Here is a 15,550-nt window from a genome sequence, read left to right on the forward strand (position 1 = left end):
GAAGGACTTGAAACGGAGCCTACTAAATGTAACCAGCTGAAAATTGATGAACTGATACAAAAATTTTAATAATTTTATAAAAAAGTAATAATTTGTTTTTATATTACTAGATGGCTTTCGTCATGGGGATTTTGTGTTATTAATCTTCAGGAGTTAGCATACCAAATGGACCTTTTGGCAGACCAAATTGAACAAGTTCGATGGGACTCCGTGTATACTGTCTGTAAATTGCATGTGTTCTGAGGATTTTATGTTTGCTGGATGAAAAAACCTGAGTTTCCGGGAGTAAAAACCACGCTGCTCTCGCCTGATCCCAAGTAACCCAGCCACGTTTAGTACAGCGATCCTGCCAACTGTGCTACTCACCAGGGCGAATCTAATGGTACAGTAGTGTAAGTAACCATTGTAAAGATGGGATGAATCATTATTCTTTTCCTGACTGCAGCCTAGTCCTGTTTTCTGAGCCCTCGTGGTTAGCACAATTAGTAGGATCGCCGTCCCACCACATCGGGTGGAGAAGATCTGAGTTCGAGTTCCGTCGATGACATGAGGATTTTTTATGGGACTTTTTCAAAACGTGGCCGAGTTAGTCGGTCTCAGGAGAGGGTAGTGTTATTTTTCTCCCGGGAACTCGGGTTTTTCGTCAATATGGCCATTGTTGCTGATGCTCCTTAAACGCTACAAGAACAACAACCTGTTCTCTGCAAGTTTTCCTGGCTTCTCAACGGTTTTATAGAACGTAATAATAACTGTATAGGAAATTGAATACAGATATTTTCGCACGTGATTTAGGTAACTGTTCTTATGTTGTTGCTATCGAATCCGTCCCCACCCCAAAAGAAAACCATTTCTAATTATTACTAAAAAGTCCTCGGAACGTCACCAGGTGACATCACTGTACAAAATAGTGCATTCCTCAATAATCGCATTTAGACCCTGATTTGAATACAATGAAACGTCTGCAGTGTTCTCGTCCAGATAAGAAAGATGGGAAGACTACAGATACAAAAGAACAGTTATTACTTTCGCACCACTGAGCCAAATTCCTCTGCTGATTTTCTTTCCACTCCGACAGACGAAAGTGCCTTTTCCTGTAAACACTTTATGTAATACTCCCAGTAAAAAGATCCCGAAACTATTCCTCTTTAAACAATACTTGTTCGCGCACCTTATGATGCCCCAATTCCTTTTTTTTTTTTCTTTTTTTACCTTCCACTTCCTTTAAAGCTGCCTTAAGTGAGATCGACAGTGAACAACCCTCTTCAACAGGGTTGCTACGTTCTTCGAATACCAGAGGCCAACTTGCTTTGTTTGCAAACTAACTTCCAGAAACTGGACCGGGATCGATAGACTTATTTACACTTCACTCGCGTCCAAATACAACGGCTGACTTTCACAAAAGGAATGCGCAGCTTAAGCAGTTTGCAATTAAAGAAGTCCATGCAACTATATCGTTCGCTGTTAGTAATCCTAGTATTTTCTTTGCTCACCAGCTGTCGCTTTCTTTCTTTCTTTCATTCTTACGCCTTCTTTCTTTCTTTCATTCTTATGACTTCTTTCCATTTCCCATTTTCCACCTTCGAATTCAGTTATGCCCTTTCGTTTTATTAGTCGTGTCAGTTTATTCAGTAGTTCCTCCATTAGTCGCTTATCTCCCTTTTCACAACCCCTTCTGTGAGTGTGCATGTGTCTAGCAATAACCAGAGAAGATGTCTGCTAAGAAACTCAACTTTTTACTTTACGAAGTTTTCAAAACGTCTGTTTCAATAGCATCAGAATACATACCGGGTTTGCAAATGGAAGATGAAGGGGGAAAGGGGGAGGGGCAAGTGCAACTTGGTATTTCAAATAGATTTCTTGCAAATTTATTTCACATCACCCATTGCAGTGCATCTAGTAATTTGGCATCATGTATCTGTTCATTTATTTACCATACTTTTCAGAGTATAAGACGTACATTGGCAATATCGACCCTAAAATTACAATTCACTAAAATGGCCTCCATTGTACTCTACTGTGAGCTGGCATATATTTTATACATTGCAAATACATAGTACCAATGATATACAGTCAAAAAAATATGCAAAAACGAGTTAGTTAATGTACACAGTGTGTTACATTTAAGGCGCGTTAGGAAATGGTAATAATTCATGATTTATAACGAAACAAAGAGCAAAAAGCAACGACTTTTATGCCCGAATTGAGAAACTTTCGTTTCTGCGCATCAGCCACGTTGCCCAACCATGGAGGAATGAATGGGCAATGGATAGCCTATAATGCATATACGTATGAAAAAATAAATAATAATTGTTGAATTTCTATTGATTCGATGTTAATAAAATTGGTGGTGAGCTCGAAAAAGCCGAATATATAAAATTTTATGAAAATCCATCCATTAGGAGTCGAGTTATTACATGCGGGCGGACGAACGGACAAAAATGGTGCATACAGTAGACACATTATGCTAATGCGCCTAACAAAAAGAATTGGGTGTTTTTTTATTGATTGGACATAATGCATAAGTTTGGCACCTGCAGTGTTTTTTTAAGTCGGGCCAGACTATTTTCCCTCTGCCCTTGCATGGTCGACTACCCTTGGCGTATATTCAAAAAGTATTTAAAAAATAGGAGGGGGCAATAGTTTAATTCTCGGACTGATGCAAGATCTTATCTTAATTGCCATCATCTGAATCTTCCTTGGATTTCTCCTTCTCGAAATAGTCACCCTTGAACTTTACCCACTTTGGCCACAGTCTCACCCACGCATTAAATGCTTCTTGCAAGCCATTTTTCGAAAGACCGCGAAGTGCTTCCGTTATGGCTCTTGAGTATCGTTGTGTCGGACGCGAAATGCTTGCCTTTCAGAACTTTCTTCAAACTCCAAAACAGGAAAAAATCACATAGGGCTAAGTGCGATGAATAAGGGGAATGTGGCAGAACTCGGACTATGGGAATGATCATTGTCTGCACAATATTAGCCGTATGAACCTGGTATTGTCTTGGAGAAACCTTCACACCGGAATATGGCCGTCTTAACAAGACACTCATTACCATAAGCTTCATCCATCTCTTTAACTGTTTCCGATGCATTTAAGCCTCTTTTGACACAATACCAAATCACATATCGCTGTTCAATCTGTATGTCCGGCATGATATTTGCTTCAAAACGATCGTCAGTGACACGCGGCTAAAAAAACTCTCCTCAGGCAACATTAGCTCGACAAGTACTGGCATGCGCATAGAGTCTGCTCAGTAGCGATCAGATAGAGCGCCTCTAACGGCAGTTATGGAAAGTTCACGCGGTACACACAAAATCTTGCACCACTTCGCTAATTAAATGATCACCCCTGGACTCCAACAAATAAAGAAAAATTAATTTCAAGCAGCCATCAGAGATACGCAATTTTAACTGAATGCGCTCTCACTCTATTTATATCCTAGCGACTTCAGTTTGTTTAAAGAACATCTTGCAGAAGGAAAATTTTCAGATTATCCGGACTCAATATCTGCCACAAATAATTTGCTGTGAGAAGCAAGATGTAATGCCACAAATTAATCTGCTTACTCTTCTTTCTTGTTGCATAATCATATTAAACCTTTTTTGCCGAAATGAATATATTAAAACGTATTCCCTTATGCAAGCACAAAAAACTTTATTAAATTCTTCTGGGATTGTTCATCAGTTACAAAGCACCAAGTACCGAAGGGATCAGGTTACTGCAGAATAATAAAGAATCAATTGTAGGAAGAAAAAATAATTTTATTATTAAAGTATTTTGATATTTCTTTTCGTGAGTCCTCTTCGAAGGTAGAATTTTATTCACCGTTGTAAATTGAAACCACGAATTGATTTTTAGTGGATGCTGAGATAAGTTGTAGAACAGAGAAGATAAAGAAGAATTATTAATTTAATAAGAATATGCGTAATTCTCCAATAAAGACACAACTACATTTAGTTTACTTGTGAATATTGACAAATAGAAATCACAGAATTTGGCATTCTTTCGAGATGGATGGTTATTAAAATGCAAGCAATATATATTTAATATTTCTTTTTGTTCTGAAAAGAGTAAAAAAAAATATATATATATATATATATATATATACCGAGAAACAAGAGTGACACACTAAATTAATTTATCTGCCATATACCAGACTACATACTATACACCACCATCACCATCAGCCATTTTCAATCCACTGCAGGATGAAGGCCTTTCCAGTTCCTTCTGTTTTGTGCAATGGCCATCCTTTTACTACCTACCAACTCTCGAATTTCATCTGTCCATCTCCGTTGTTGTCTTCAAAGTTTTCTTTTAGCTCCTCTTGGGTACCATTCTGTTATTTTCTTAGTCCATCTGTAATCATGTCTTCGAGCTATGTGTCCTGCCCAAGTCCATTTCAGTTCTTTAGTTTTGATAAGAATGTCCTTTACTTGAGTTTGTTGACTAATCCATCTGTTTCTCTTCTTGTCCAACAGTCTCATTCCTAATATAATTCGTTCCATTCTTCTCTAAGTACTTTTCAGCTTCTCTTCCATTGAGTACACCACTCCATGCCAAAATGTTAATAATACCCTTATTGGATTATTAACATTGAACAAAGATTGGATTATTAAAATTGAACAAAGCTTTTGTCACATGGTGACAAAAGCTTTGTTCAATTATCATGGTCCACTAGCAGCCACGTTGATGGCTTCTATTGATTCAAACAAGAGTCCCAGAAGTAGCTCCTTCATCTGAGCGAACATAAAAGTAATCATATGGGAGATAAGTCCGAGGAATAAGGAGGGTACACCAGCTTTACTTAAGTTAATGAAGCATCTGTTCCTCAATCTCTTCTTACTTACTGTGCATATCACAGATCATTAATCAGTTTATACATTTACAACAAATATTTTTTTAAATTATAACTATTATTGAAATGTTACATTTTTATTGATGGGTACAATTCCTTTGAAGAAAGGAGTCATCTTAATTAATTGTAATACCAACGACTCAGAAGAAACGAATTTCTGGTGTGGTATCACTGTGTATGATTATTCTAGCAGCACCCCCTGCAATTTACCGTACTGATTTATTTCTGTTGTTTCTTTAACTTTGTACCAAGTTATGGTTATACAGTATTTTCTGTTTTTATTTCGACTTATTATGAATTAGGAAACATTAAATTTATATATGGCGTTTCTTAGACGCCAGGTGAGCGAAAACGTCTATCATTATCCCCGAACTCTACATTCCACGTGGTGTCTGTGAGACACCAGTAATAGGTGTCCATGCATCTAATTTTGTCTAATCTTTTTTTATGCAGTTAGAGAATGGATATCCTAGACTCAGGTATAAATTAGGGGTGGTAGTACATTATTATGTACTCCCACCCCCTAATTTTTATTATATTATGTACATTTCTATCATATTATGCACATATTATGGGTTATAATACAGGACCAGTTTTGTTCATCATAGCGAAGGGGCCAGGAGTATCATTTTAACGAAGGTTCTATATATTAACCGATGATGGGTATCGGTAAGATACCTGAAACGTTACCTTAATGAATAGTAGTTTAGGCGTGTAGCTTAATAAACTAGATTATTAATTTCACGTGGTATAAAAGTGGTATTATATTTAGTAATAAAGTTTTTATTATTTTTTTTATTTAAGGTTGCTACTAAACTGAACCCAAACCCAAAAATACAGACATTCATGTTGCCTTTTGTCAGACTCAACGTGAACGTCTGTAATTCTGTAATTTTGTTAGCTGTTCGCATTTATCCGGCAAAATCCCAGTTCTAAGGTAAGATTAGACAACTGTCACTAGCGTCTCACAGATACCACGTGGGAATGGGAGTTTCCTAAAATAAAGGTAGACGTTTTTGCTCACTGGAAAAATTTAATGTTTCCTATTTCATAATACATCGAAATGAAAACAAGAAATATTGTATAACCATAACCAGTTCGAGAATTTTAGAAAGTGGCGCCTGTCATGTTTGACAAGCGCCATGCAAGACAAGCGCCACTTTAAAATTTTTAGCGATTGAAGTTTTCGCAAACTACTTCTCGGACATACACAAGAAAATACTGCTGCATTGGTAGCAAGAACGCAAAAGATGGACACAAATCCTATGGACCGATAAGCCAATTTTTAACTTTTCAGCGCAGTGGAAAAATGTACATACGATGGAACTGCAAGCTGGAGTCAGCTTGTTGTGGCAACAGTTCAGACTGCCAAGAGGTAAAATATGGGACACGTTTTCATGTCACTTGCACACTCTTGGTCCCCTGATTCCACTGGAGGACACCGAGGACGCAGATCATATCTGAATGTCATTGCAGATCAGGTACACCCAGCAATATTGCATGTTCACCCATATGGACCGGGATACATTCAATATAACTGTCAACCAGGGCAAATATGTAAAACTATGGTTTGAGGAACAAGAGGAAAACTTCAAGCAGCTGTTGTGGCTATGTAGGATGAATTGGAAAGGTGTTTTCCCAAGTGCATGCATTAATACCTTACACAATCTTCTGCTCACATCTGCAGGAAATGGGGACAGTTTTGTTTACATGTAGGGTTCAACATTCCTGGCGTTACTTTTCAACACTTTGTTGACTCCATACTACTACGTTTTGTCTTGGACGGATGCCCAACACGCTGTTAGCATGGTCCTAATAAAGTGGCAAAGCAGTGTAGGTCTGTGATGGATTGTGTACCAATACATACTTCAGTACGAATTGGCTGTACGGGCAATGAACAATCATGCTCTTTTTAAAATTCTATTTATACAAGTGCGTAAATTCATTTCCATACTAAGTGAAAGTTATTTCATTTATAATTCGAACGGGGGGTTGAGCCCGCATGTCAAAGCATCTGGTTATATAATATTTTGGTATAGGAATGTATTAAAAGTATTTCTAGATTATAAATGAGCTTTCCTGTTACCAAATCAACACCTTGAGAAAATAAACTGGTTGTTATCGAACATTACCATACTAAACAGAAACTTGTTAACTTATGATGCATCGATAAAGTAAGAATTGATACAGCCATTTCCCTTTGCGCCTACTTGAAAACCTTGCCTTCGTTACCCGATAAGTGCAGCCAACTATTCAAGCAACTAGGATCGAAAAACAAAAACAGGAATATTTCATACCAAGAAGAGTTTACCGAAGGTCATAAATTAGACATTCTTTCCATGGAGAATTCCCTTGAGTTAGTAAATCGAATTGTAATCTTGCCACTGGAGGTATTATTTATGTTAGGGTAAAGAGTAAATATTTTCTTGCCACTATAAATTATACGAAGTCTGATGTTAATGGCCTGATATGGATGCGAGGTTTCGCTTTTTCGGCAATAAATAAAAAAATCCATCAGCTTCTGCAAGTTAAGTATAAACTGTGTCATGTGGTTATGATAAACCCTCTAGCTGATGGTATATATTTCCTAGCCAAATTGTTGCACTCCAGTTTTTCTTACGTGGTTATTTTCCTGCGAATACAAGCGTGAATATTTTTTGGTTTTCAACGAAACCATCTAAAACCTATAAAAGTGTATGCACACGCGCTAGTGAAACAAAGTTTTATACATAAAGAGAATACCTAGAAAAATCCAATAATAATTGATTGCTAGCTTAATTAACAGAGACCAAAGAGAAACCAAAAACAGCTTAACCATCCGTACTAATATTTGAATACAGAAGCAATTTCAAATTTCCATCAAAATATTTCGACCGATTCTCCTCAACTTGAAAAATACACCCTCTGATCCCTCACAATGATTAATAAGAAAAATGCCACGTATTTTAATGCTGATATAATAAGGAGGAAACTCGCGATGATAAGTGTTGTTGTAGAAGGGTTTTTAGGAGCATCAGCGACTAAGGCCATATTGCTCCGTATATACTGTCTGTAAATTGCATGTGTTCTGTGGTTGATTTTCTGTTTGCTGTACGAAAAACCCGAGTTTCCGGGAGAAAAAACCATGCCACCCTCGCCTGAGACCGACTAACTCAGCTATGCTGTGAAAAAGATCTATAAAAATTCCTCCAGTCATCGAACTCAGGTCTTTACTACCCGGCTTGGGAAACAGGGCGATCCTACCAACTGTCCTGTCCACGACGGTGATGATGTACCACAGTCTAGAACATGATTATGATTATTTATACATCAAATTATTAAGCTTACTGGAGAAGAATACGTATTTTGTCATTTTTTTTTTTTAAAGTTGCATTTCAAATCACATTTTCATCTTAAATTCAATAAAAATTGAATTAATTATTTTTACCTTTTTTTTTTTTTCTCTTTAAACATTAGTAATGCAGTAAACATTCACATTAGTAGGCATATTACTACTTTGTACCATCCTCCCGAATGACGTGAGGAATTTTTATGGGCCTTTTTCATAACGTGGCTGAGTTAGTCGGTCTAAAGCGAAGGTGACATGGCTTTTTCTCCCGGAAACTCGTTTTTTTGTCCAGAACACAGAAAATTGACCGCAGAACACACGCAATTTACAGACAATTTATAACACGGAGCAGCATGGCCTTAATCGCTGATGCTCCTAAAACCTTACTACCACAACAGCAACACTTATCATCGCCAGTTTCCCCTTTATTGTATAAGTATTAAAAATACGTGGTATTTTTCTTTTTATTCATTGGGAGGGGTCGGACTTGATCAAATCCTAGACACCGTCAGTCGTCACAACGTTATCCAATGTCCAGCACCACTTTCCATTGTGAGTAAATGATTAGTACTTATTTCAGGTATGAACGTGCTGTGATGTACGATCCCACTACTTCAGAAGTGCCATAAATGCAGCTGTTTTTACACAGAAAAAGCTCGTCGTGGTCATAGCTTCGGATATTACTCGAACGCAACATAAAGGCAGGTATCACTAACTTCTTTGTATTGTAAGCTGCTAAACATGGCATCCGGGCTTGAAGTTTCTAAATATTTACTGTATTTGAACAAAATTAATGAACATGAGTAGTTCAGCACACTCATTACGTAGAAGTACGGGCGTCATGAAAAGTGTTAGGGTCGGGCGCCACCTGTGGTTTCCCACATCTGCGCCATATGTACACTGTGAAGAAATACAGAACACTGTAAATGCCAGAAAAAGTGTGGTGTGTTCAATGTGTAGTATTGTGTTGGGTTCTGTTGTGTGTCCTGGCATTTGGCCGCAGGACCCCAGATGGGACCCCACGTTGCCCGCACACACCACTAGGAGGTAGCCAGGCTGCCCATTATTCTCTGGCAGGTCTCCGTCAGGGTCGCCTGAGCTTCCTGAACGGAGACCAATTTAAAAAAAATTATAAAATAATAATTTAAAAAAATAAATAAATAAAAAAACGATAATAGAAAAAAAACCGATAATAATAATAAAAATAATAATAATAATAATAAATAATAATAAAAGAAGTAATAAAAAAATAAATAAAATAAAATAAAAAAATAAAATAAAATAAGTAAATAAATAATAAAAATAAATAAAAAATAAGGTAGAGTGCGGCAGTACAAGGTGTACGGAAGAAGATGGGGGATGACAGTAAGAGTAAGGGATGTAGGTGAGGGCATCCCCTAAACTGACAGTGGAGCATATGCCCCACCAGGAGAAAAGGGGAGGGGATAACTCCAGAAGGGTAGAAAAGCCACTCAGCGAGAGTGCTGAGTGTGACTTATATTTTGCGGTGGAGTGATCAAGACCACTGGAGCCTACCCAACCATATGGAAAGTTAGCAGGTAATCCTACTCTGGATGTTCCAGGGTTAGCAAGTCAATGCTGGTAAAACGGTCAAGTACAGATTTTTTTATTTCAAGTTTGAGTAAGTCCCTTACAGGTTTGTATCCCTGGCTTGAGTTGGTTGTAGAGTCCTGCGCCTAGAAAAGAGGTTCTGTGCGTACTCCGTTAATGATTTGTAATATTGTTCTTCAGAAATTAACAGGTGCTCCTGTCCTTGAGGTATGCGTTGGAGTCTGGTGTACAGTGTTCCTCGAAGATCGTTATAAATTGGGCAGTTATAAAGAAGATGGTCCCAATCTTCAATTTCTCCACATGTACAGGTAGGGGTTATTGATGATTCCCAAGGTAGTCAACTTATGATTTATAGAGCCGTGTCCAGTTATAATATATGTACAATAGAGGCCAGGAGAGAACCAAGGCGGCGACTTTGGATAAACTAGTTTGACATCCGGGATGAATTTCTTAGTTATCAGGCCCTTGTCCGTCTCCTCCCATCTTGTCTGCCAGATTTGTAGTAGCATGGCAGCTAGTTTTTTCTTTTCTTGCTTACAGTCAGTGCGGGTGTCCATGGTATGTCCAAAGATGGTGGCTGAGATTCCCCGCGACAGGCAGTAGTGCAATCCTCGACGGATATCTCCAAGTCAAGGGGGAGGACACCTGCAAGAACCTGGAGGGCCGGAGAACTTACTGCGTAACAGGCCCTGGTAATGGAAAGCAGTATACTTCGCTGAATTGTTTCCAGTTTGCATTTATTGCGAACAATTATTGCTCTATGGTACCAAATCCCGGATCCGTATGTAATAACAGGGAGGAATATAGCGTTATACAGGAGTTTGAGTGTTCTCCGGTTCCCCATGCGGCACAACATCGCTTCCCAATAAATATGTGAGCAGGTATGATCGGTGACTGCTTAGTCGGCCCATACCTGTTACCATCCCGCATGAACTCCGCTAAATATCGGATCTTTCTTGAACAAGTTCTACCAGGGTTACTTGACGATGTGCCAGCAAATGTGAAACGCAACATTTGGTTTCAACATGACGGGGCGCCTGCCCATTATGGAAGGTATGTTCGTGACCATTTGAACAGGCGTTTTGGGCGTCGATGGATTGGCCGTGGTGGACCCGTTGCCTGGCCCCCAAGCTCACCTGATTTATCGGGCCTTGATTTCTTTCTGTGGGGGGGGAGCCTCAATTTTATCGTGTATGAAACGCCTGTGGAGACGGAAATGGATCTCATGGCGAGACTCGTCTGCGCTGCTGCTACTGTCAAAGAAACTCCAGGTGTGTTCGACCGTGTCCGCCAATCCAAGCTGCGTCGGTGTCACGCATGCATCGTGTCTCATGGTGGCACCTTCGAGCTTCTGTTGTAACATCATGAAATGTATCCATCTCGTACCCCATTGTTAATATTATGTCAAATAAATGTTTGCCACTAATTACTGTCTTGTGTCATTTCTGCTTCTTGTACCTCTGCTACTACTTTCCCGTGACGTTTCCGGTTATGGGTTCCTATGCGATTCACATTCCTTTAAATGTTACCTACCTCCCCTAAACGTTTGTACCAATATTTTTGAGACACTCTGTATAAGAAGAATTTTAAACATTTGTTGTACACTATATGAAAATACTTGTTAAATTAATTAGTCTTAACCGTAGAACTCAACTATAGCATCATTTCTATAGTAAAATACTGATCTGATATTGTTGCATGAACTCGGCTTTCTCCATAAATTTAACAAACTTATACCTTCAGAGATCGACACCTGAATACTGAATCCAATGCTGAAAGCATGGTTATTTAACATAATCAGCTTCCACGAACCTCCAGATTTGTTTATTCTGTTGTTTTATTGTTTATAAGAAACTTTCCTTTTAAGCAAGCCGTTCAGAAATATTCGAGATTATTAATAGGGACTTAGAAGGAAACTTGTAAATCCTATAATCCAGCAGGGAGAAAATGTTATCTAAACAAGAGTTTTGTACACATCACAGAAGGAAATAAAGATCTGTCTGTAAAGATTCATAATTAATAATGGCTACCGTGTGTTGATACCCGAAGCGAGTTCAAACACCAAGCGAAGGCTTGACTCTTGTCGTTTGCGTTCTTTTATTTATGTGAAGATCTGCATCAATCCGAAACCTTCGTAAAAGCCCTAGAGTGCTCAAGTTCCTAAGAGAGACATAAAACGCACAAAATCAAAGAAGGCAGCTTTAGATATCGATAATAAAAAATAAATAAATAAATAAAACTGCTTCATTCACAGTTCCCAAAAAGAAAGTGGGAGAGAATTAGAACGGTTCTGTCCCTTCTCCAGTCTAAAGCAGTAAAAGAATGAAGGAAATAAAATAGGAAACGATCTCAACGTCAGCATGCACTTGCAGAATTTATCCGCTCCACTCATAAATACTTGATATCACTTTAAAAGGTCACAGGATTGTATGGTTCCCCCTGAGACGAATGTCATTTCAAAATTCCAATTCTTGTAGATTTGTTTCTTAAAAAATTTCGCTCCAAGAATGTAAAACAAAAAGAGAAATCACAATAATTGAGTTTGTGAATTTGTTCCCATGCAGTAATTAAACTGGAAAATAATCCGCGCAACTTACAAGCCGTCATCTTACCCTCCTATCTGCCGCTCGGTTACCCGGATCAATCGACGGATTAAGCTTTGGTTCGTTAGTAGAGCAGTAATTAAAACGGCTGAGTGACACAAATCGACAGAACAGCTCCAGAAGTCAAAAGGTCAAAACTTTCTGTATACTTGCCATGTTAACAAGGAATTAAAACAAGTATTTTAATTATGCGACTCAGTGAACTGTAATAAAACATGGTATGCCCAGTGCCTCCATCTGGTAGTAAATGACAGTATCACACAATAACCTAGCAACGAATTTAAATCGATTTTGTGAAATTATGCAAGCAATCGTAATTACTTATTACAAAAAAAAAAAAAAGTAGGTTTTATTTTTGAATGCATGATGATTGAAAGAAATTAATGCACTTTCAAAAGATGTTTGGATGCATAAAAAATATAATACATAATACATTCTAATTCATTATTAAAAATAAATTACAATTATTAAATGGTAAAATAATTACAATTAAATTATTCGTGAAATCTTAGACTATACTATATTAAACTAAACTATAAATACTCGACTATACTAATAATTATTCAGTTTAATCCTGGTTATTATATTAAACTTTTGCTGTTGGCTATTTTTCTTATTTGTCTATACAATGGAGATGTTTAATTGTACACCTTGTCTTGGTGATTGAAATCTTTGTTTATTTTTTTAGTATAAAGCAAACTAAAGAAATAAAAATATAAACTGAATATTAATTAATAAATTTTAAAATTTTAAAATAAATTAAATAAATAAATAAGAAATTAATTAAAATACCGAAAGGAATTCTATTTAAAAAAAGCGCCTTATAAAGTGAAAATTCCCAGTTTCAGTTGCACTTTAATCAAGCTGTAATCAATTAATTTTTCATTTCAGTTTATTTTTAAAATTTTGATTACTCACTAAAACCACTCCGTAAATTTTAAAAATAGTTCGCATCTTTATATATTCTATATCAAAAATATTATCAAATTTACCATATATATTTTTCATTTTCAGATAAACCGGATCTGTCCTTGATGCCGAAGTAACCATTCATTAATTCCAATGTTAACCAGCTAAAGACTGTTTTCTAAATCTTCGATGATTAAGTCATAACATCCAGAGTTAAGGCTTTAACCTGGTTTCTGAGCAAGTGTGGAATGCTCCGAAACTTCATGTATAATCCACATAGCCCAATGAATCCATTAATAAGCTCGCAAAGTGAACTCAAAATGAATCTAAGCGAGACAACATTCATCATACCAGTAACCTCTCTGACTGACTTTTTCAACTCGTCTAACATAACTGATGAAGCAGAAGTCCTGCCGTACGCATGGGAGATCCCGTTTCTTGTGAATGTCACCGGTGATATACCCTTTCGGTATGCCATGCCTCTGTTTGGCTACATTATGCCTTTCCTATTGGTAGTCACCATAGTTGCCAATACGCTCATTGTTGTGGTGCTGTCCCAACGCCATATGAGGACGCCAACAAATCTGGTGCTGCTGGCGATGGCTATATCTGACCTCTTGACTTTGCTCTTTCCAGCACCTTGGTATTTCTATATGTACACCTTGGGAAACCATGCCAAGATTCTGTATCCTACTCCAGCATGTTATGCCTATCACTTTATGATCGAAGTTGTCCCAGCATTTTTCCACACAGCATCCATCTGGTTGACCTTACTTCTAGCCGTTCAGCGATACATCTACGTCTGTCACCCGACAGCAGCCAGAAGCTGGTGTACGGTGCCACGTGTTTTGAGAGCCATGTGCTGGGTTTATATACTGTCACTGTTCCATCAGTCCACCCGCTTTTTCGATAGAGTTTTCGAACCTGTTCAGTTTCGATGGGAAGGTGGAGTTCACTGGGGTTGCGCATTCATGACAGCGCGCTGGGTCAGCGACACTGTTACGGATATGGCCTACTATACTATGTACTACGGATTCCGTATCGTATTCGTTCACATGGTCCCCTGCACTACCTTAGTAGTCCTCAATCTGCTGCTCTTCCAAGCACTGAAGAAAGCCCAAAGAAAGCGAGAAAAGCTGTTTAAAGAGAATCGCAAGAGCGAATGTAAGAAACTTCGAGACAGCAACTGTACGACTCTGATGTTGATCGTGGTGGTGACAGTATTTCTAGCCGTAGAGATCCCTCTGGGAGTCACTACCAGCTTGCACGTGATGCAGAACGCTTTGGACTTGCACATCGCTCATTACGACGACCTTAATGCTACCATTCTTTTTACCAACTTCTTCATCATGCTCAGCTATCCTGTGAATTTCGCAATTTACTGCGGTATGAGCAGACAATTCCGTGAGACTTTTAAAGACCTTTTCATGATGGGAAATCTGGTGAGTAGAAGAGAAGGATCATCAAGATATTCTCTGGTGAATGGACCCCGAACATCAACCAATGAAACTATACTTTAAGACTTCAACTAGCCGTAGCCATGTGATCTGGGGACATTTTTCTTAATCAAGTGGATCTTAACAGACAGTTTACAGATGTTTAAAAAAAAAAGACAAAAGACTTAAAATTAAGCATTTAAATACACACGTATATACATACAAAAACAAAGAAACAGAAAAAAAAATTCTTTAGAGAGGGAGGTATTCGAAGCTCGAAAGTGTGCTCACATGATCTTTATAAGTTGCCTAACTTGGAATCCCTCCTTCTCGGTGATACCGAAAGCCAAGAAGCTGACATCGTTCCTCCTACTGATGACTGTTGTAGCCAACCTAATATCCAAGGCAAAGAAGTACAAAAGGTCAATTCTCGACATTACTGAACTTGTCTTTAGTTGCCAGTGTGTATCATAGACGGCGTTACCATCTGTAGATTTCACAGTGTTATCAATTAGGTTCTAACGTACTAATTGTGCCTAACCAAGGTTGAGGAAAATATTTTTGTCACTGCTGAACAAGAATTTTAGAAATGAGGAGCATCACTTTAAACAACCTCAGGACCTCTAACTTAAGTTGCGCGTGATGAAATATTTCTTATCAGGTCGCAAATTGAAGAAGATGAAAAAGAAAATGTCTGACTGAATAATCAGTGAGCTTGTGCATGATGCCTTCACTAAACTAGGGGCTCATTAGTGGATGCATTTATACACAAGCTAAAATAGATGATACATGGAGAAGAGAAGAGATAGGGATAAGTACGTAGACATTTTTGTTTCGTGTACCACA

The 15,550-nt window shown here is 38.0% G+C and overlaps 1 pseudogene across 2 annotated transcripts in view; it reads left to right on the forward strand.

Moving 5' to 3' along the window:
- LOC150080143 (sex peptide receptor pseudogene) overlaps window positions 1–15,057 on the forward strand; it is a 275,783-nt pseudogene extending 260,726 nt beyond the window's left edge. For both annotated transcript variants that reach the window (XR_016547436.1, XR_016547437.1), the window contains one exon: window positions 13,374–15,057. The product of XR_016547436.1 is annotated as a sex peptide receptor pseudogene, transcript variant X1 (transcript). The remainder of the gene's footprint in view (window positions 1–13,373) is intronic.
- The last annotated feature ends 493 nt before the right edge of the window (window positions 15,058–15,550 follow it).

This window comes from Mastigoproctus giganteus, chromosome 9 (assembly GCF_048544385.1).
Source record: "Mastigoproctus giganteus isolate SK-2022 chromosome 9, ASM4854438v1, whole genome shotgun sequence".
In the NCBI taxonomy this organism is placed as follows: domain Eukaryota; kingdom Metazoa; phylum Arthropoda; class Arachnida; order Uropygi; family Thelyphonidae; genus Mastigoproctus; species Mastigoproctus giganteus.